We start from the raw sequence: 22,303 nt of genomic DNA, 5'->3' as shown, positions 1-22,303 counted from the left end.
GGCGAGCCCTTTCCGAAACCGAAAGGCGAACAACCCGCTTTGCAAGCAAATAGATAGCCCCCGCCCGTTTGAGTCGTTCCGAGCCGGAAAGCGTACTGGCAGTTTGAGTCACGAAAGGGCCGCTTGCTTAATCTTAATTTTATTATATATATACAAACAAAGAAAAAAAAATTTATCCAGTTGTTCATTCCTGGGAAGAGGAAGAAGCAGATAGAGCAAAGGCCTCCTCTTTCCGACCGTCTGTGGCAAGTACGAAATAAACCACTTGTACAACAGAGGCAAACAGCACACAATGGTACCACCACCCTTTGCATTCCTCATATGCAAAGAGAAATAAGTGTCACCCAACAGATTCGAAACGGGATTAAGGGTAGAGAAAATCCTAATGGCGTTCACATCCACAAACTTGTCGATGTTGGGAAATAACACTAGCCCATAGATGAGAAGTACAAATATGGCTTCAAAGGCGTCCTCATTCATGGCTTTCCCATACATAGTAGCTTGAGCAATGAGGAGCTTAGAAGGGAGACCTTGAATTCCACCTTTGGTAGTCATATGAGCACCAACCAGAGATTCATCTATATGCAACAGATCAGCAATCTCTTGAGAAGTAGGAACCCTCTCTAAGCCACTGAACGACAACTGATCTAGGATAGGTATACCCACAAGATAGGCATACTCCTCAAGCGTGGGCAAAAGCTGGAAATTCGGAAATGTGAAGCAACGGTACAAGGGATCATAGAACTGCACCAATACACTCATCTATCCTTCGTCCACCTGAGTAGCCAGAATAGATAGAAGCTTCCCATGACGAGCCTTGAAATCCAAAGGGTCTAATACATAGGATGTCAAATTCCTTAGCTCTTTCAAGTCGGGTTGTTTGAAACTGTACTTCTTCGTATTCCTTCTTGGTCTATCCATGTCTGAAAATTTGCAAATAGACCTCTTAAGTTCCTTGAAAATTTTCTCATTATTGATGATATGGATGCAAATGGGTGCGTGAATGCATGGATGCAACAATCACACTCAAGGATCAAGCAAAGCACACCACACAAAGGTCATGGGATGGATCAAGTCATCCTTAATATCAATCATCCATTTTGGTGGATTATGGTTTACACCTTATCAACACCTGTAATACCCCAAAATTTACCCTTCATTTTTCCTGGAAGCATGGGATTATGTTTTACACTTCATTAGCATCATATTAGGTCATACTCATTGCATACTACATTAGTGACATGGAAATCAGGTTTTGATTGATCACTCCTTAACAAAAGGAGCCCACACAAAGCAAGATTGAGAATTGGACTGCATTCTCTAAGTATACAAGTCTCAAGGGTCTCAGGGGGCTCCAAGTATCTTATTATGGTCCTTAGTTCATCAATGAAGGATTCAAAGCTATTAGAGTGTTCATCTGGATTTAATCAGAAATTAGTGTTTCATGGCTACCTACAACAGGAAATGTTTGGTTGGAAGTAGAGGAGCTCATCCATGTCATGATTAGAGAGGCATCTTGGCCTAGGAAGATTCACAATTATCTCAGAAAGATCCATTGGCAATTAGTGCAATCAGTTCCTGATTATTTTGCCCTAAAACTAGGGTTTGGTATAAAATCAGTTTATTTCTGATTCTTTGGGTGAAACTCTTTTCCATGGCCCTCCATATGTCCATAAGGGTCTACATACAAAAAATCAGCTCTTTATTTGAGCTAGAAGTGCTTCAATTGATCAACGGAATCGAGAATCAGACAGTTTGGGAAAAGTCAACTGTGGGGCCAGAAAAGTCAACTCCTGACATTTTGAGAGTGGAATCTCGAAATCCGTGCCTAGGGGATACTATATGTGAAATTTGATCAAGGTTGGATCATGAATTCATCATTTAATCAGGAATTGCAAAAAGTTACTTAATTTGGAAATGGTTGACTTTCCATTTAGGGCACGTTTTCATGATCGTTGCACTCACTTTAAGCCCATTTTGCATCAAGATAAAAGCTCCATTTGAAACTTTCTCCAACATGTAAGTTGTTCCTCTTGTTCCAAGCTTTCTAGAGAAATAAAGTTTGCTCCATTTGGATTAGAATTGAGAAAGTTATGCTTAGTCAAAGTGAGATATTTTTTTAGGCCAGTTTTCTTGGCCAGTTTTCTTGCACTTCAAGGCATTATTTGAAAATACTTTCTTCACAACAATTGTACCTTGCCATGTCCTCTTTCACATCCTTTTGGAATCATCTCATTTGGATCCAGGGTTTGAGAGATACATTCATTTAAAGTGGGCACCATGACTTGATTTTCTAGGCAGATTTTGGGCCTGGCTGGCCCAATCAGATTTTCTAAGCATGTTGCACAAACCAGTCACATTTTTTTTACCTCTTTTGGCCATGCACTGGACATCCATTCACTTAAGTTTGGTCCAAAATAACAATATTTTACACCTCACTTCACACTTTTATTCTTATGGATAAATCACTTATTAAAAAGCCCATGAGAACACCTAATCCACCCTATTTAAGAAGCTGAAACCCTAACCCTAAAGGAGCATTGGAATTTCGTGGCATGGAGGCAAAGCTTCATCATTATTCAGATTCCATTCCACCTCTATTTTCCATTAGGTAATCATCTCTTCCATGGCCATGTTTTGATATATCTACGCTTGCTTACCATGTTCATCACCATTAATCCTTCCATTTTCATATTTCTTTTTCTTATTTAAAATATTTTCTTCGTCCATAATATTTCTCAAAAATACTTTTCACTTTTTTTAACGTTTTATTTAATTTAATATAATTTTTATTTTCGTATTTTTTTAATATTAATATTTTATTTTAGTTATTTATTCTTAATGGTCCATTTTAACACACTTTTTTTTATTGATTTTATTTTTATGACTTAAAATTATTGTTAGCATTTTATTTTTGGGATGAAGGTTGACCACTGTCTCATGGTCAACCTGACCTTTTCTTGGAATTTTATTTCACATTTTCAATTTATTTTGGATTTATTTATGACCTAGTTTGGTTGGTGGACTTTTAATTTGACTTCTGTTTTATTTTAATTAATTCACGTACCAATTTTCATTATTTTTAAAATCTTTTTCGGGGATGATGATGTCCTGACCCCACCTTATTTAGTTTAATTTTTCATAATTTTCTTGATTAATTTACTATTTATTCTTGATTTATTTCTAACCTAGTCTTATAATTGACTTTTGGTTTGACCTATGTTTTGTTTTAATTAATTCACGTGCCAATTTTCATTATTTTTAAAATCTTTTGGGGGGATAATGATGTCTTGACCCCACCTTATTTAGTTTAATTTTTCATAATTTTCTTGATTAATTTACTATTTATTCTTGATTTATTTCTAACCTAGTCTTATTAATTGACTTTTGGTTTGACCTATGTTATGTTTTAATTAATTCACGTGCCAATTTTCATTATTTTTAAAATATTTTTGGGGGACGATGATGTCCTGACCCCACTTATTTAGTTTAATTTTTCATAATTTTCTTGATTAATTTTCTATTTATTTGTTATTTTTTAAGTTGACTTGAATTTTCAGTTGACTTCTTTATGATCGATGTTTGACTTAGGGATTGCTTATGGCAATTGAAGAGATCTTTTGATCCTCCCTTGTTCATCTCATATGCCATGTATTAGAGGCCTTTTACCTTGATTTTATTTGGTCCTTACCTCATTTCCTGATTAAATTATTCAGTGGACCCTTCGTATGCATATTTTCATCTGTTTGATTCATCTGTTATCTTTTATACTTGTTTCTCTCATTCATGCTTTCTATTGCTTGATTATTTAACATGTTCATACTCCCATGCATTGTTTAAATACTCTATTATTTGATTCTTTGGTTTAATTATATTTTGTTTATTTATCCGATCTGATTGATAACTGTTGCCTACTTGTATGATGTATGAGGCATATATTCTTATTGTTTGTTTGCCATGAACAATCCCCATTCATAACAAATGTACCCCTCTCCCAGAAAGTGTATAATATTTATTTCTTTATTTCTTTAGTCACCTGTTAATACAAGAATTAAAACGAACATCCGATAACCATTTCAAAATAAGATCAAAAGCTTGATCCAACATCGAGTAATCATTTTCAAAACTTAACAGAACCAGCACGCATTCATCCATCCTCTTGTAAGTCGATTGCCTCAGGAATCGCCATCTACCTGTAAGTCGATTGCCTCCGGCATCGCCATCTTCCCTTATCCGTAACTCCTCTTCGCGCTCCATCCGTCGACTCTTGTTTCGTTTAGGTAGCACCCATTAGGTAGAACCCTTTGTATGATAACATAGGTAGAATTCCCTTATTCTTTGCATGCTAACATTATGTAAATGTTTCCCTTTGTAAATCCTAACACATAGGTCCATATTGCATGACAACTCCAGAGCAGAGCTTCCCCACTTTTAGACCTTCTGTGCGTCTCCGATCTTGTGGCATGTCAGTCCGTTCTATTGCAAAGAGGTAACTGCCTAAGACTCGATTCAGCGAGCTGCGACACCTACTGCTAGGACGTTGAACACACTGCCCACCCTCCTTTGACACAGCTGGTGTCCTCTTTTGTAAGTCCATGTTCAGATGGAAATCCTTAACCCCTAGTTAGTTGAACTACGTTTTGCTTTGATTCTCATTCCAGATGAGATACGTAGGCATAAGACGCGACGTCTTACCGAGCACACTTCTCTTCAACCCATAGGTAGCCGAGCTACGAAGACTCTGATTCTCATACTCCGATGAGATACGTAGGCAGTGGGTGCGACATCCTTGCGAGTCATTTTCTTTTAACCTTCCTTTTAGTAAATAGTACTTTAGATATACCTACACCCTTTAGACTAGAACAACACTTATGAAAAGGGCTCCCTAGGAGTACCTAGGATGTTTTGGGTGCTTAAAACCTTCCCATTGCATAACCAACCCCCTTACCCAGATCTCTGACATTTTTACTAGTTTTTGATTCGATAAAACTTTTAGGTTTTTGTTCGCTTTCTAACCATTCCTTTGGATAAATAGAAGTGCGGTGGCGACTCGACTTGTATGGTTTACCTTGGATTTAGTCAATATCTCTAATGGTAACGAATAGCCCGCTAAAGAAAAATGGCGACTCTGCTGGGGACTATCATTTTCCTAGTGGGTTTTGCCTACTTTTCATATTTGTTGTATTGTATGGTATATTGCTTTGGGACATATTTTTGTGTAATTTGGGATTACTGTATTGTATGTAATGATTGAATTGTTTGAATATTAATTCCTTGTATGCTTGGTGATCTTCGTGAGATGAGTTCTATACCCGAACTCGAGTGGACTTAGGATAGGAGAATGGCATAGTCTTGTTGACTTGTGTGGAGTTATTCCTTAGCAAGTTGACTTGCATGCCCATTCACTTGATGGAGGTTATGTTGGGATCAATAATGTCACACGAGTAGTCGTGGTTAGGCATTACTCTTTCCAATATATGCCTTAGAAGCCAAGGACCTTAGTTTACCACGCCCATCTTGGCCTATTTTTAGGACGTAGTGCGAAGATCGTTCAAGTGTAAGATTTGATACGATTGTTACGCGATACTACACTCATAAGAGTCTCTCTTGAGAATATTTTTGGAATATGAGTAGTCGTTTATCCGATAATATCCGAAAGATGGGATGATGACTATGGGAACCTGTTGTAGAACATGATTGTCAAGTTTAACCATAGTACACTCCCTTTGGGTGGTTCTTAACCAAGACTCCATGCTCGCGACTCGCAACAAACCCTTGATTCATGGTTGATCCGTTCTTGTGTATCCTTAATATCAATGGAACTTGGGTGTTGATAAGGTGTAAACCATAATCCACCAAAATGGATGATTAATATTAAGGATGACTTGATCCATCCCATGACCTTTGTGTGGTGTGTTTTGCTGGATCCTTGAGTGTGATTGTTGCATCCATGCATTCATGCATTCATACACATCCATATCATCAACAATGAGAAAACTTTCAAGGAACTTAAGAGGTCTATTTGCAAATTTTCAGTCATGGATAAGCAAAGAAGGAATACGAAGAAGTACAGTTTCAGACAACCCGACTTGAAAGAGTTAAAGAGTTTGACATCCTATGCATTAGATCCCTTGGAATTCAAGGCTCGTCATGGGAAGCTTTTGTCTATTCTGGCTACTCAAGTGGATGAAGGTCTAATGAGTGTGTTGGTGCAGTTCTACGATCCCTTGTACCGTTGCTTCACTTTTCTGGATTTCCATCTTTTTCCCACACTTGAGGAGTATGCCTATCTTGTGGGCATTCCTATCCTAGACCAGTTGTCGTTCAGTGGCTTGGAGAGAGTTCCTTCTTCTCAAGAGATTGTTGATCTATTGCGTATAGATGAATCTATTATTGGTGCTCATATGACTACCAAAGGTGGAATTCAAGGTCTCCCGTCTGATTTCCTCATTGATCAAGCTACTATGTTTGGGAAGGCCATGAGTGAGGACGCCTTTGAGGCCATATTTGTACTTCTCATCTATGGGCTAGTGTTATTCCCCAACATCGACAAGTTTGTGGATGTGAACGCCATTAGGATTTTCTCTACTCTTAATCCCGTTCCTACTCTGTTGGGTGACACTTATTTCTCTTTGCATATGAGGAATGCAAAGGGCGGTGGTACCATTGTGTGTTGTTTGCCTCTGTTGTACAAGTGGTTTATTTCGCACTTGCCACAGATCGTCGCCTTCAAGGAGAACAAAGGATGTCTACGGTGGTCCACGAGACTTATGTCTCTCACTAATGATGATATCTTTTGGTACAACCGTGTATATGATGGTGTGCAGATTATTGACTCCTGTGGTGAATTTTCCAATGTACCTCTTCTTAGTACATGCGGTGGAATTAACTACAACCCTATTTTGGCACGTCGTCAGCTTGGGTTCCCCCTAAAGGATAAACCTAATAACATTCTATTAGAGGGTGTGTTCTTTCAGAGGGTAAAGATCCCCAAGGCTTGAAGGGCAGGATGGTCCGCGCTTGGCGCAAGATCCATAAGAAAGGAAGGAAGGAGCTAGGTCCGAAGAACTGTATCACTTTGGAACCCTATACCTCTTGGGTTAGGAGGAGAGCTTCCGAGTACCTCATGCCTTATGAGTATCCAATACCCACACCTTTGGTTATGGTTGGGCCTTCAACCCTCCCTAGCCAAGGAGTAGAGGAGTTGAGAGACGAAGATCGTTCGCGTGCTTGGATCTGTGAACAAGAGGAGTTGCTTCAGTAGATCAGAGAGAAGGATGCTTTGATAGAGTTCCTTGAGCACCGGGTTATTGATGATCCCGATGACGCATTGACTTCTCTACTTCCTCGGTCTTCCAAGTTTTGGAAGAGGAAGTATGATCGACTCGCGAAAGAGAAGGCAAATATGGAGGCAGCCTATGAGAGGGAGGTGAAGAGGCTTCGTGCAACTTATCTTCCGGTCTCGAGGGCTTTGGACGATTGCTTCTAGGGATCCATAGGATGTTCATTTTCCTTCTCTCTTGTATCGTATTTGGTTACCAAGACTGTACTTCTTTGGCGTAAAAACATTTCCAAATATTAATTGACGTGATATTTCCGTATGTGATAAACGTTTAATATTTCCAAAATTTGCAAATAAGACTCTAAAGTTCCTCTGATATAAAAATTAAATCATAAGCATTGCATGCATCATGTTTATCTATTCCTAGGGGTTTATATCTTCTTCTTGATTCTAGTCGGGGTTTTCTTACACTGTTTATCTAATGTGAGACTGGAATCAAGGGGTAGAATACCCTTTGAAATTGATAAACATGTCATTGCATTTGCATATTCATTAGCATGTCTTGCATAACAGGTACCGCCGCAGTGTTCTCATCTTGTTTGGTATTCCATCATTATATTAGTTGACTCAGGCATTCACCGATACGGTACCCGAAGGAATCAACAGAGAGCAATGGAAGGTTTACGAGCAGAGCTCGCTGAGATGAGGATTCGCATGAATCAGTTCATGGAAGTGGTCCAAGGAGTGGCTCAGGGACAGCAGGAGATTAGATTGTTGGTACAGGGGAATCCCCCTACTACTCAACCGGAGGTTGTGGCTGATCCTCTCGCTGGAGAGGCGAATGGACCCAATGGACTGGGGCCTATCCCAATCCCACATGGCAACCTTGGTCAACAACCCATCCATGATGATCAGGAGGATCAATTCCCCCTACTTTAGGAGGACTTTGGCATGGGCCATGGTATGGACCCTATGTTTTGGAGACTGGAAGAGAGGTTGAAAGCTGTGAAAGGGCAGAATACTCTTGGTGTGGATGTTGCTGACTTGGGACTGGTCCCAGGCGTGAGAGTTCCGCCAAAATTCAAAGTCCCCGTGTTTGATAAGTACAATGGCAACTCTTGCCCGAAGACTCATGTACAAGCTTACTTCCGCAAGATGATCGCGTATTCTGATGATGAGAAGTTGCTCATGTACTTCTTCCAAGACAACCTAGTTGGGGCATCCTTGGAGTGGTATATGAGGCTGTACAGAGCCCATATTCGCTGCTGGAGAGACTTGGCTGAGGCCTTTGTGAAGCAATATCAATACAATGCGGATATGGCACCTGACAGGACTCAGCTCCAGAATCTGTTTCTCAAGAGCAACGAGTGCTTCAAAGAGTATGCTCAACGTTGGAGAGAGTTGGGTTCCCATGTTCAGCCTCCGATGTTGGAAAAAGAGAGGGCCAACATGTTTATGAACACACTGCCTGGATCTTATTTGGAGCGTCTGGTGGGTTGCAACGCCTCGAATTTTGCTGATGTGGTCTCTACCGGTGAAAGGGTGGAGAACTACTTGAAGACATGTAAGATCCAAAATGGGGTTGGATCATCTTCGGGGTCAAAGAAGCCATTCTTAGAAGGACAGAAGAGGAGAGAAGGGGATGCAAATGCCATATCTTCTTATCAGAACAGGGGTAACCGCAGGAATAACTTTCAGACTTACCATCAACAACCCTATGTTGCAGCGGTGACCATTTCGGCTGCAACACCAGTGCAACAACAACAACCTCAACGTCAACAAAATCAATACCAACAACAACAGGGTAACATACCTGCTTATCAACAAAGACAGAGGATGATAGATAGGTGTTTCGACACTCTTCCGATGTCGTATGCCCAGTTGCTTCCCAACCTTCAACATTTGCAACTTGTGCAGTTACGCACTTTGGATCCTCCCGTTGGCAGGCTTCCAGTGGGTTATGACGCCAATGCTAGGTGTAATTTCCACTCTGGGGTACCTGGCCACACTATTGAGAACTACAAAGCTTTTAAGCACGTAGTTCAGGACCTTATTGATTCAAAGGCCATTAACTTTACATCGGCTCCTAATGTTGTCAACAATCCTATGCCGCAGCATGGTAGAGCAAATGTTAACATGGTTGAAGGAGAAGCCAAACTAGTCAAGGAGGTGTTGAAGCTGAAGACTCCGCTGTTAGAAATCAAAGAATACTTGCTAAAGGAAGATGTTTTCCCCGGTTGTGGAAGCGTTTATTTGGGTTGTGTTGCATAGAGTGGGGGTTGTGCGAAGCTATAGCAGGGTATCCAGGCCTTGCTTGACGATGGTGTCCTTCAAGCTGAAGACCTATCTGCCCAAGGGTCTGTTGAAGGGGTTGTTGAGAATGCAGATGTTGATCCTCTCTTTCCTGCCAATGCTGGCATCATTCAGTACGGACAGGTCTCCGCAATCAACAAAGAAGATGAAGATAATGATTGCGACATTGACAACTGGGTGCGTCCAAGGGTCCCGGATGAAGTTCTCCGCAACTGGTCTTCTGAAGAGATTATCCAAGTCACTCTTCTTAAAGAGTAATTTTCTTTTTTTATTCATGCATATCCAAGTCTTACGTTCCGCCCAGGACGTGATGACTCATTGTAGGGCTCATCTATGTGGATACCTGCATTTTTTATCATAAATAAAGGACGTCTTTTTTGCATTCAAATATTTTGTTCACTGTCTTTCTATTTTTGCAGTTTTCAAAAATAATATATATATATATATATATATATATATATATATATATATATATATATATATATATATATATATATATATATATATATATACATTTGGCAATGTTTTGTTTAGTTTCCACTTCTTGTTCACACTCATAAGCACATACCTTCACTCATGCAGATGCACGTCACCAGATCCTATTAATAACAGTTCTGATATGGCTCTCTTCGACTTTGAAAATCCAATCTTTCAAGCTGAAGAAGAGGGCGATGAAGACTGTGAACTCCCTGAAGAACTTTCCAGGTTGTTAAAACAGGAAGAAAGGGTCATTCAACCGCATCAAGAGTCTACTGAAGTGATTAATCTCGGCACCGAGGACGTCAAGAGAGAGATCAAGATAGGGGTTGCTTTGGAAGATAATGTGAAGAAGGGGCTGATTGAATTGCTGCAAGAGTATGTTGACATCTTCGCTTGGTCTTATCAGGACATGTCAGGGCTTGACACAGACATTGTGGTACACCATTTGCCTCTCAAAGAGGATTGTCCTCCGGTCAAGCAGAAGCTCAGAAGAAAAAGACCAGAGATGGTTGTCAAGATATAGGAAGAAGTGCAAAAACAGTTGGATGCAGGGTTTCTAGCGGTTACAAATTATCCGCCATGGGTTGCAAATATCGTTCCAGTACCTAAAAAGGATGGAAAGGTACGGATGTGTGTTGACTACCGGGATCTGAACAGAGTTAGTCCTAAGGATGATTTCCCATTACCTCACATCGATATTTTGGTGGATAACACGGCTCAGTTCTCGGTATTCTCCTTCATGGATGGCTTTTCTGGCTATAATCAAATTAAGATGGCACCAGAAGACATGGAGAAGACAACTTTCATAACCCCATGGGGCACCTTCTGCTACAAGGTGATGCCGTATGGTCTGAAAAATGCTGAGGCAACATATCAACGAGCTATGGTAACTCTTTTCCATGATATGATTCATCATGAAATCGAGGTTTATGTTGATGATATGATTGCCAAATCTCAGACGGAGGAAGAACATTTGGTGAATTTGCAGAAACTGTTTGAGCATTTGAGGAAATTCAAGCTGAGGCTTAATCCGAACAAGTGTACCTTCGGGGTGAGATCTGGAAAACTGCTGGGTTTTATTGTAAGTGAAAAAGGGATTGAGGTGGATCCGGCCAAAGTGAAAGCTATACAAGAAGTGCCTGAGCCAAGAACAGAAAAACAAGTCCGTGGTTTCTTAGGAAGGTTGAACTACAATGCAAGGTTCATCTCTCACCTAACAGCCACGTGTGAGCCAATATTCAAATTGTTGAGAAAAGATCAGGCCATCAGGTGGAATGATGATTGCCAAAGGGCTTTTGAGAAGATAAAAGAGTATTTGCAGAATCCTCCAATCCTTATGCCTCCAGTCCCAGGCAGACCGCTGATTATGTATTTGACAGTACTTGATAATTCCATGGGTTGTGTTCTCGGTCAACATTACGAGATAGGTAGGAAAGAGCATGCCATCTACTACCTGAGTAAAAAATTCACATATTACGAGTCGAGATACTCAATGCTTGAAAAGACATGTTGTGCACTTGCATGGGCTGCTAAGCGATTGAGACAATACATGCTGACTCACACAACCTTACTGATCTCCAAAATGGATCCAGTCAAGTATATATTTGAGAAGCCAGCTCTCACCGGAAGGGTTGCTCGTTGGAAAATGGTACTGACAGAGTGCGACATCCAGTATACATCCCAGAAAACCATCAAAGGGAGTATTCTGTCAGATTATCTTGCTCAGCAGCCGATTGATGATTATGAGCCGATGAAGTTTGATTTTCCGGATGAAGACATCATGTTCCTCAAGATGAAAGACTGTGAAGAGCCAGTTGTTGAGGAGGGACCTGATCCAGATGAAAAGTGGACTTTAATGTTTGATGGGGCCGTCAATGCCAAAGGAAGTGGAATTGGTGCTGTCATTACCACTCTGAAAGGTGCCCACATGCCTTTCACCACTCGTATGACTTTTGAGTGCACCAATAATGAAGCTGAGTATGAGGCTTGTATCTTGGGTATTGAGCAAGCCATTGATGTGAGAATCAAGACTCTGGACATATTCGGAGATTCAGCTCTAGTGATCAATCAAGTGAATGGTGATTGGAATACTCTCCAGCCTAATCTGGTCCCCTACAGAGACTACACGAGAAGACTGTTGACTTTCTTCACAACAGTAAGGCTGTATCATATACCTCGTGATGAGAACCAGATGGCAGATGCTCTTGCTACTCTGTCCTCCATGATCAAGGTGATTCGGTGGAACCATGTTCCCAGGATTGATGTTATGCGCCTTGATAGGGCCGCATATGTGTTTGCTGCTAAAGTGGTAGTTGATGACAAGCCCTGGTATCACGACATCAAGTGCTTTCTGAAGAATCAAGAGTATCCTGCAGGGGCATTCAACAATGATAGAAAGACTTTGAGAAGATTGGGAGGCAGTTTCTTTTTGAACAAAGACGATGTGCTGTATAAGAGGAACGTCGACATGGTTTTGCTCAGATGCGTGGATAGACACGAAGCGGACATGTTAATGCAAGAAGTTCATGAAGGCTCCTTCGGTACTCATGTCGGCGGATATGCAATGGCTAAGAAATTATTGAGAGCGGGTTATTACTGGATGACCATGGAATCTGATTGTTTCAAATATGTTCGGAAGTGTCATAAATGCCAGATTTATGCTGATAAGGTGCATGTGCCGCCAAATCCTCTGAATGTGATGTCTTCGCCGTGGCCGTTTGCTATGTGGGGCATCGATATGATTGGAAAGATTGAGCCGACTGCCTCCAATGGGCATCGTTTCATCCTTGTTGCCATCGACTATTTCACCAAGTGGGTCGAAGCAGCGTCATTTGCGAAGGTCACCAGACATGTGGTTTCCCGATTCATCAAGAAAGAAATCATTTGTCGTTATGGGATTCCCAAAAGAATCATTACTGATAATGGTTCTAATCTCAATAACAAAATGATGAAAGAGTTATGCAAAAACTTCAACATTCAACATCACAACTCTTCCCCTTATCGTCCTAAGATGAACGGTGATGTTGAGGCAGCAAATAAGAACATAAAGAAGATTGTGCAGAAGATGGTCGTTACGTACAGAGATTGGCATGAGATGCTACCCTTTGCCTTGCATGGGTACCGTACTTCAGTACGTACATCGACCGGGGCAACCCCTTATTCCCTTGTGTATGGTATGGAAGCAGTCCTACCTGTTGAAGTGGAGATTCCTTCTCTAAGAGTCATGTTGGATGTCAAGTTAGACGAAGCTGAATGGATTCAGACAAGGTTCAATGAGTTAAGTCTTATCGAAGAGAAGCGAATGGCATCCATTTATCATGCGCAATTGTATTAAAGTCGGATGAAGAGAGCCTTTGATCAGAAAGTGCGTCCTCGATGCTTCCAAGTCGGAGATTTGGTGTTGAAAAGGATTCTTCCTCCTTAGACAGATCACAGGGGCAAGTGGACTCCTAACTATGATGGACCGTATATTGTCACCAAGGTTTTTGATGGTGGAGCCTTAATGCTTGCAACTATGGATGGTGAAAACTTCACTTCCCCTGTGAACTCAGACGCAGTTAAAAAATACTTCGCATAAAATAGACCCGTTGGACGATAAAAAGAATAGTCCAGGCAAAAAAATGGGCATCCCGGCGAACCAAGAAAATGAAAAAGGTTCGGGCAAAAGTTAGGGATTAAAAAATGAAAAGATTGTACACCCGGTAAGTTGAAAACCTGAAAGGGCAACTTAGGCAAAAATGGGTATCCCGGTGGATTGAAAACCCGAAAGGGCAATCCAGGCAAAAGTTAGGGATTAAGCGAATGGCTGCGTTCTGAGTAGTTCTGAATATCATCTCGTGTCGATAACCAGAAACTTCTGAAGGATAGGAAATAGTCCAATCACCTTTTTCGGAAAGCTGATCATCTGGAGGATCTTGAAGACGAGTGAATCATAGCAGAATTGGAACCCGATAGAAATCCATTTCACATTGCCACTAGATTAATTTTTGTTTTTATCTGTTGTGCAATTACCTCTTTCCAGGGATTGCTTCCTGATGTAAATACCTATTCAGAGGCCACTCAATCAATAAAATCATTTTATTCAGTACATCTCTGTGTTCATTTTCATTTTACTGTTTTGTTTGCAAAAATGACGTCCGAATTTTTGATAAACATTGCATCATGAAACATAAGAGCTTTACAGGTACGTGCTTAATAAACATTGAAAATTGCTGTAAATTTTAAGTGCTTTGGATCGTCTATTCAGAACAGGTATACTCGGGGCATTTCCTTAAGGTCCCCATCAAATGAGCGCGGATGTTTTTCCTCAACAGTTGGAATTTTGTATCTTATCCCTGCAGAGCTGGTCCGAGCATTGGATTCTTCAATCCCCAGCAGGCTCTCATTGTTGTACTTCCCCAAGCATTTATTTCAGATTATACATTCACCAGTAGAGTCGACAGTGTCAGACTGTATATCCCCAGCAGAGTTGACAGTGTCAGACTGTATATCTCGACGCTAGAACCATGGTCTCTTTCCTTGAAGCAGAATCTCGGTACTGTATCGGTGTTTGCTTCCCCTGCTGAGTCGTCTCTCTCACAAATTATGGTTGCCAGAACCACTGTCGCTTTCCTCAGCAGCAAGTTTTCAGTGTCATTCTCTCTCCAGTCAGAGCCTCGATACTTTGTTATTTGCCAGAACACCGTGTGGCGGGTCATTTCCCCACAGGGTTCTTTGTGTTGTGCATCTCCAACAGCCTTGCCAGGGTCCAGAAGATGGTGATCATTTCCCCAACAGAATTCCTTGCCTCAGCTTGGCGTTCTCTCTAATCAAGCATTTCACATCCCTGCATGTAGAATCATATTGCATTGCATCCTCCCAAATTGCGTAGCATTTCCATTTTCATGGAGCATTACGCCATTGAAAAATTAAAACATACGCATGTAAAGCATAAGGCATTCTCGGTATCCCAAGTGATAAGCCAGAAGTTGTTTCCAGTACTCAGATTGAAGATTATTCATGACTTATCTTTATTATTCCCAGCAGGGGTCAATGGCCCACGCGCCGCCTAAATTATCATTTTCCCTATTTCTGCCGATGCTGACAGGCATGAAAGTTTCCGATATTCAGACCGAAGTGGCATTCAGGTCACTTTTCCAATGTTCACATCGAAGAAGTTTCCGACGTTCAGGTCGACACAATTTGTGGCATTCAGGCCAAGTTTCGGGTATTCAGACCGAAGTGGCATTCATGCCAGTTTTCCGATGTTCAGATCGAAGAAGTTTCCGACATTCAGGTCGATGCAACTTGTGGCATTCAGGCCAGTTTTCCGGTATTCAGACCGAAGTGGCATTCAGGCTAGTTTTCCGATGTTCAGATCGAAGAAGTTTCCGACATTCAGGTCGACGCAACTTGTGGCATTCAGGCCAAGTTTCTGGTATTCAGACTGAAGTGGCGTTCAGGCCAGTTTTCCGATGTTCAGATCGATGTTTGATAATCAAGTATCGTCCGATGTTCCTCTCATTCACGGATCCAGGCATGTGAACGACCTTCGTCTCTCAACTCCTCTACTCCTTGGTCAGGGAGGGTTGAAGGCCCAGCCACAACCAAAGGTGTAGGTCTTGGATACTCATAAGGCATAAGGTACTCGGAAGCTCTCCTCCTAACCCACGAGGTATAGGGTTCCAAAGCAATACAATTCTTTGGACCAAGCTCTTTCCTTCCCTTCTTATGGATCTTGCGCCAAGCGTGAACCATCCTGCCCTTCAAGCCTTGGGGATCTTTACCTTCCTGAAAGAACACACCTTCTAACAGAATGTTATTAGGTTTATCCCTTAGGGGGAGCCCAAGCTGACGACGTGCCAAAATAGGGTTGTAGTTAATTCCACCACATGTACCGAGAAGAGGCACATTGGAGAATTCACCACAAGTGTCGATAATCTGCACACCATCATATACATGGTTGTACCAAAAGGCCCATTAATATGAAATGATTCTAAAAATTAATTTGAATTATCAAAATCGATTTGAATTTTCAAAATCAATTAGTTTCTAAGATTAATTTTGAAAAAAAATGATGAAACGATATTCAAAATTAATCTAAATTTTTAAAGTCAATTTTAATCTCCAAAATCTATTTGGACTTCAATAATTAATTTGAAGTTAAAACAATCTTGAAGCTAAAATAAAATTTGAAAAATATTAATTTTAAAAAAGAATATCAAAACACAATGATGAATGTAATAATAACATGCAGTGAACCAATGAATCCAAATGATCATAAGACTTTGAATTAAATTGAACCATGGTTGAAGGAACTGAACGGATCAATGTACCAATGCATCAAGAAGTATGTAACCATGAATTAAATGGCCAATCTGAATGAACATGGATCCAAGAGTGAAGTGAGGTATGAAAACCAATGAGCACTTGGTCAATAAGGTATGTGTTAAACCCCAAAGATTAAGGCATGACCATGCTTGATCAAATGCCTCAAAAATAAGTGTTTTACCATGAAACTGAAAGTGCCCACCAATGTTATAAACCAAGATATTAGGATTTGATTGCCCGATCCACCTCAAATTGCTGATGAACCCTAGTATCCACTAGGTGCAAGCACAAAGCCATGAATCCAAGTCACCTATCTCCTTGTGTTGAACCATGCTTATGTAGATGAAATGAATGCTTTTGATGATATGCAAATGGTTGATTTTAGTAACCTATATGATCATTATGAAGGGTAGGGTGAATTTTGGGGTATGACAGTTGCCCCTATTTAATCTTCTCGGACCTGAATGTACATATAGCAATGGCATCCGAACAATCAAGGTAGAAGGGGATTAAATACTACAATATCGGGAAATTTGCCCATCAAGAATAAATTATGTCTTCCTCATTCTTTCTTTTTTTATCTTTTTCTTCTTTCTTCATACTCTTTTCTCCTTTTTTCTTTTCACCTTTTTCTCTTTCTTTCCCCCACTATCAAGTTTTTGCATGTAATCGATTATCGAGCTATTCCCGCAGGATTCCGCGAAGGTGAAAAGAATTAGGTGTTTGTGAAAGGCAAGTACCAGAGGGTATAAAGAATTGGAATGATATACAATCTCTTGCAAAAGGCAGCGAGACATCTTGCAAAAGGCAAGTATCTTAATTGAGAAGTTACCTTCTCGTACAGCAGGTAGCAACGACTCCATAGAAAGAGAAATGGAATCTTCAAATACAATTAGGAAAATAACATGATAGACTTATCACACCAAAGGTGATGATAACTCCTTAACAAAAGGTTAAGAAGAAAATGGGAATGAGGGACAACCTCGCTGGGGAATATGTTTTTCTCGTACAATAGGTAGCAACGTCTCCTTAGCACGAGAGAAAGGGGATCTCCTAAACAAAAGGTTGAGAAGAGATACAGATAAATTTCTCACACAAAAGGTAGTGAAAACTCCTTAATAAAAGGTTAAGAAGAAAATGGGAATGATATTATCATACAAAAGGTGACGGGAACTCTTAGGCACAAGGTCTGCTGGGGATTCTCACACAAAAGGTAGTGAGAAACTTCTTAACGAAAGGTTAAGAAGAAAGCTAGAGATGAGGTCCTCATACAAAAGGTAACGAGAAATCCTAGACACAAGGTCTGTTGGGGATTCTCACATAAAAGGTAGTGAGAACTTCTTAAAGAAAGATTTGGAAGAATGTTGGAGATGAGTTCCTCGTATAAAAGGTAACGAGAAACTTCTCAACGAAAGGTTAAGAAGGCGCATGAAGGTGGAAACAATTCTCATGCTAAAGGAAAATGAGAAACTTCTCAACAAAAGTTTAAGAAGAAAGCTGGAAAGGACTTCTCATACGAAAGGTAATGAGAAACTTCTCAACGAAAGGTTAAAAAGAAAAGTGAAAAGGATGATCATCTCATACAAAAGGTAGTGACGGCTCCTCTTCACGAGAAAGTTTCCAATGCAAAAGGCAAAGGTCACTTACAAAAGGTAAGCATGTTTAGGAATAGAAATCCTCGAAGGAAAGGATGAGCATACTTACGGAAGGGAAGCAGCTGGGGATGACAATTTTTATGCAAAAGGCACAAAAGGGACTCACAAAAGGTAAGCAAGAAAGGAACTACCTCCCATGTAAAAGGCAGAGTAATACTTACGAAAGGTAAGTAGTTGACGAAAGGTCACAAACATTTGCACAAAGAAAAACAAGGAGTAGACCTTCTAGGTAAAACCTAGACTCGAGGGGATTTGCCAAACGAATTTGGGCTTTGGCACACTCCGACGGATGGGGAACTTTGCAAATAGGCATGAAAACATCATATCATCCCCCAGGCACAATAACTGGGAAGAAGTTCTCAAATAATGGCTACCCAAACCCCGAGACTCACCAAACCTACATCAAGCGTTTAAACAAACGGGGAGCAAAGATCTGACAGAGGTACCCTACTCGTGCAAAAGGCAATGAGGGGGAGATGTGATTTCATGCACAAAGCAACAAATAAACTCTTAAAAGGTAAGTTATCTCAATAATCTTCTCCATGCGAAAGGAAAAGAGGGTTGGCACAAGGCCGGAGGGACTTACAAAAGGTAAGCGACCAGTTGAACATTTAAAATGTACTTGCAAAAGGCAACACGAAGGAGAGATATTTCGGGAAAACCTGTCGGGAATACCGCTCAAGGGTTTCATGATAATGTTCTCACTAGGGAGGAAGAATGTCTCAATGGAGGATTCTTTTATGCTTTCGAGAAATACTTTCATGCAGTTATGCATATTTATCTTGCATGGCGTAATGCTCCATCTTGATGGAATATGCTACGCGCTTTATGATGCAATGGTATGTAATGCAAGATTATTCATGCAAAATGTCGATGCAGTTTATGCAATAGTCTAGATGTATTTGGTGCCGAAGGTGTGGTTGGGCTTTTGGTAAGGCTTTTCGTGGGGATCTGACTTCCCAACATCACAGTCTCCATAGGTAGCATGAAGATGATCTTGCAAGATCTAGACCCTCCGAAGCATCCAAGCTAGGTTAGAGTCACCGAGGTAAATGCTGCTTTTTAAGAAGAATCATTCGAGTTAGGGCGAGCACCATGGACTGACAGAAATTCTTCATGCATAGAGACACCTTGTTTGGAAATTATGGTTATCCTATTGACACTTTTTGAGAAAAAGTAATTTCCTGTTTACTTTTAATACTTTATTGTGATTTCCCCGAAGTTTTCAAAGCATTGTTTATTAAAGAATATATTCATCCTTGCAAACAAGAGAAAAAATGAAAAATATTGATCATATCTGAATGACAACATTTTTTATTGATGAATAACCCGTAAATGGGTAATTTACAATAAGAAGAAATTCCTTAAAGAGGTAATTGTGAGAGAAAATAAAAAGAGACAATGGTAATGGTTTGAGTATCCATCGAGTTCCCTTCAGGGTTCCCACACTTGTAGAAACGGAGGTACGAATCCTTCATAGACTGTAGTTTCTTGCCTTTCAAATCCCTAATTTTTTCCTAGACTTCCCTTTCGGGTTTTCAACCTACCAGGATACCCTTTTTTTCCTAAGTTGCCCCTTGGGGTGATCAACATAGTGGATTTATTTATTTCTTTTGGTTTTATCCCTAATTTTTGCCTGGACCTTTCTTTCTATGTGTAGCACCTCAAATTTGCACCTCCTATTTGTACATACATTTTCATTTTAGGTCATTAACATTGCATTGTTCATTGCATAGTCCATCATGTCCTCAGTCAAGACTGGTCAGGAGATTCAGTTGTGCAAGCCAGCAAGTGCATTTTCCATGAGATCAAAGCCCTAGGGTTGGTCCAATGAGTTCATATGATTCAAGGATCATTTTGAAGTGGTTTGGCCAAAGCATTGGATGTTCAAAGCTCATCAGTCAATGATCAATTCATCTGAAACCCTTAAAGTCAACAGAAGTCAACTGTCAATTCAACCATGGATTTGGAGGTGGGAGATGGTTAGAGAGGCCTCATTCATGACCATACAAGTCTCATATGACATTTCAAACATCAACATTGAAGGATTTGAGGTCAGATCAAAACTTTCCAAAAATAGTAAGTGACCTGTAATTTGAAATTGCCAAAAATGGAAAGGTTTTCTCCTCAAGATTACATCATCAGGGAAGCTTCAAATGAAATTTTGTCCAACATGAAAGTTGAAGATCTTTCTCTCCCCTTTCCAAAAAGTCAAAGATCATGAATTTCTCATGTGTGGTTAAGGATATATGGATCAATCATGGCCAAGTGAACATGGAACTTCAAATGTGCATAACTTTCAAACCAAAAGTCCAAATTAAGTGGTTCTTTTTGCATTGTTCTTGTTTTGACCTATAATTTCAAAATATTGCATTGCATTACATCATTTCTCATCACATGAACATTTGCAAATTCACTTAATTTTGGAGGGAAAACATGGAATTTAAATTTGGTGCATAATTGGAATATTTTGCCTTTGCCAATGATTTCAAAATTTGCATTTTAAGTGAAATTGAAGCAAACTCGTGTACTGTTCCCATGCATAAGGTGAAATGACCAACTTTGCAAAAACACCTCAAATTTCCCTAATCCACTTAGCACATTGGTTAATCATGATTAGAGCTTAATTAGTAGGGAGTATATAACATGAAATCCTAACAGAATTTCATAACACACATCACAAATTTCAGATCTACAAATTTTTCTCAAACTTTCTCTCAAATTTTTCTTCACATTTTTTCAAATCAATTCACAATTCATTGCCAAATTCATCATCTGGAATCATCATGGAGCATGTTTGAACCAAGATCCAAGTGAATTCGTGCACCTTGAAGCAGGTCAAAGCTTGAAGCTCAACAATGGTGAAATCCAAATTCTGTGGAATCGTGCTCAATTGAACATCAAGCCTTCATCCATTCACTTGTACAAGCTTGCTAGAGGAAGATTTGAGCATTGCAAGGCCTGAATTCGTCCAAATCCAAAGCTTCTCTTCAAGAGGTCATGAAATTGTGTCTCTTATTTCTCATTTTTATTATGCTATACTTGTAGAGCTTGCTTTTGTGGTTATTCTGAGCTTCGATTCACTAAAAACCACGCCATATCCACTTAGATTCGAAGATTTAAAGTTTGATGTTGAAATGTTGTTTGCTTCGATCCACATGATTCGTGATGTTAGATGCTTAGCCAATGATTGATTCTTGCTCTAGGATGTTTGTGCTACATGAATCTGTGCTTATTTCTTGAATCTGGAAAATTTGTTCATCAATGTTCATGTTGAGCTTGCTGTTCACGCGTGTTTATGAAGAAGATGATGTTCAGGACTTTTAGCCACGCTTTTGATCCGTTTTCTTTCACGTTAAACCGTTGCCATAGGTTCATGCTAGGGCTCCATTTTCATTGGATCATGGCGCGCCCATGCTGGCCTTCTGATTGGCCAGCGCCTCACTTAAGTGAAACGCAACGCTTAAGCCTGGCGCCAAACTCCATTTTTCAAATTAATTTCCATTATTCCATTTAATCCTTTAATTGTTCAATTTTCATTTCATTTTCATTTGCATCTTATAAAATTCATAACAAATCCAAAACTGATCCAAAAAATATGAGGATTTTTGCATTGAGTTTCTTTTTCTCTGTAGTTTTTTATCATCATGATAACTCAAATTGTTCTTGGCTGATTAAATATTTTGCCTAGGGTTCTTGTACATGTGTGTATTTTGGACATTGCCTTGCTTATCCATTTGTGAAATGCTCAATTTTAATCCAATGCCTATGAAATTTTTCATGCTTAAACTATACTCATTGATGGACATTTTGGTGTTGAGTTTGCATTTTTATCATTTGTGGTTGCTGAGTTATGATCATGTGAAGTTAGGTGTGACAATGTGTGTCACACCTTGTGATGCCAAACTTGATTAATTTGGTTGCCATGCCAAATGAATTCCAATTGATGTGATTTTTTGTATGATGCTTGATATGGATGTTGTGATTGATCATGATTTTTGCTGGAATTTTTGGATTGATTTCTGATTTAATTGAGATTTTTCATGCTGGAAGATCATTTGTGAGCTTTTGAAGTGTCTTGAATTTCAATTGTTTGTGAAATGCTTGTTCTTTATCCTATGGATGTGAAATTTTGCACACTCTTTCTAGACATGTTAAAGGTTGTTTTGGCTTTGATTTGAGGTTTTTACCTTGATTCATTTCTGTTTTAGGCTTGTGCTAAGTTGGTGTAACATTTGGTGTCTCACATGAGCTTGTTTATGTT

Source organism: Lathyrus oleraceus, chromosome 6 (assembly GCF_024323335.1).
Source record: "Lathyrus oleraceus cultivar Zhongwan6 chromosome 6, CAAS_Psat_ZW6_1.0, whole genome shotgun sequence".
Lineage (NCBI taxonomy): Eukaryota > Viridiplantae > Streptophyta > Magnoliopsida > Fabales > Fabaceae > Lathyrus > Lathyrus oleraceus.
The sequence above is the reverse complement of the archived record's forward strand: the minus strand, read 5'-3'. Positions refer to the sequence as shown.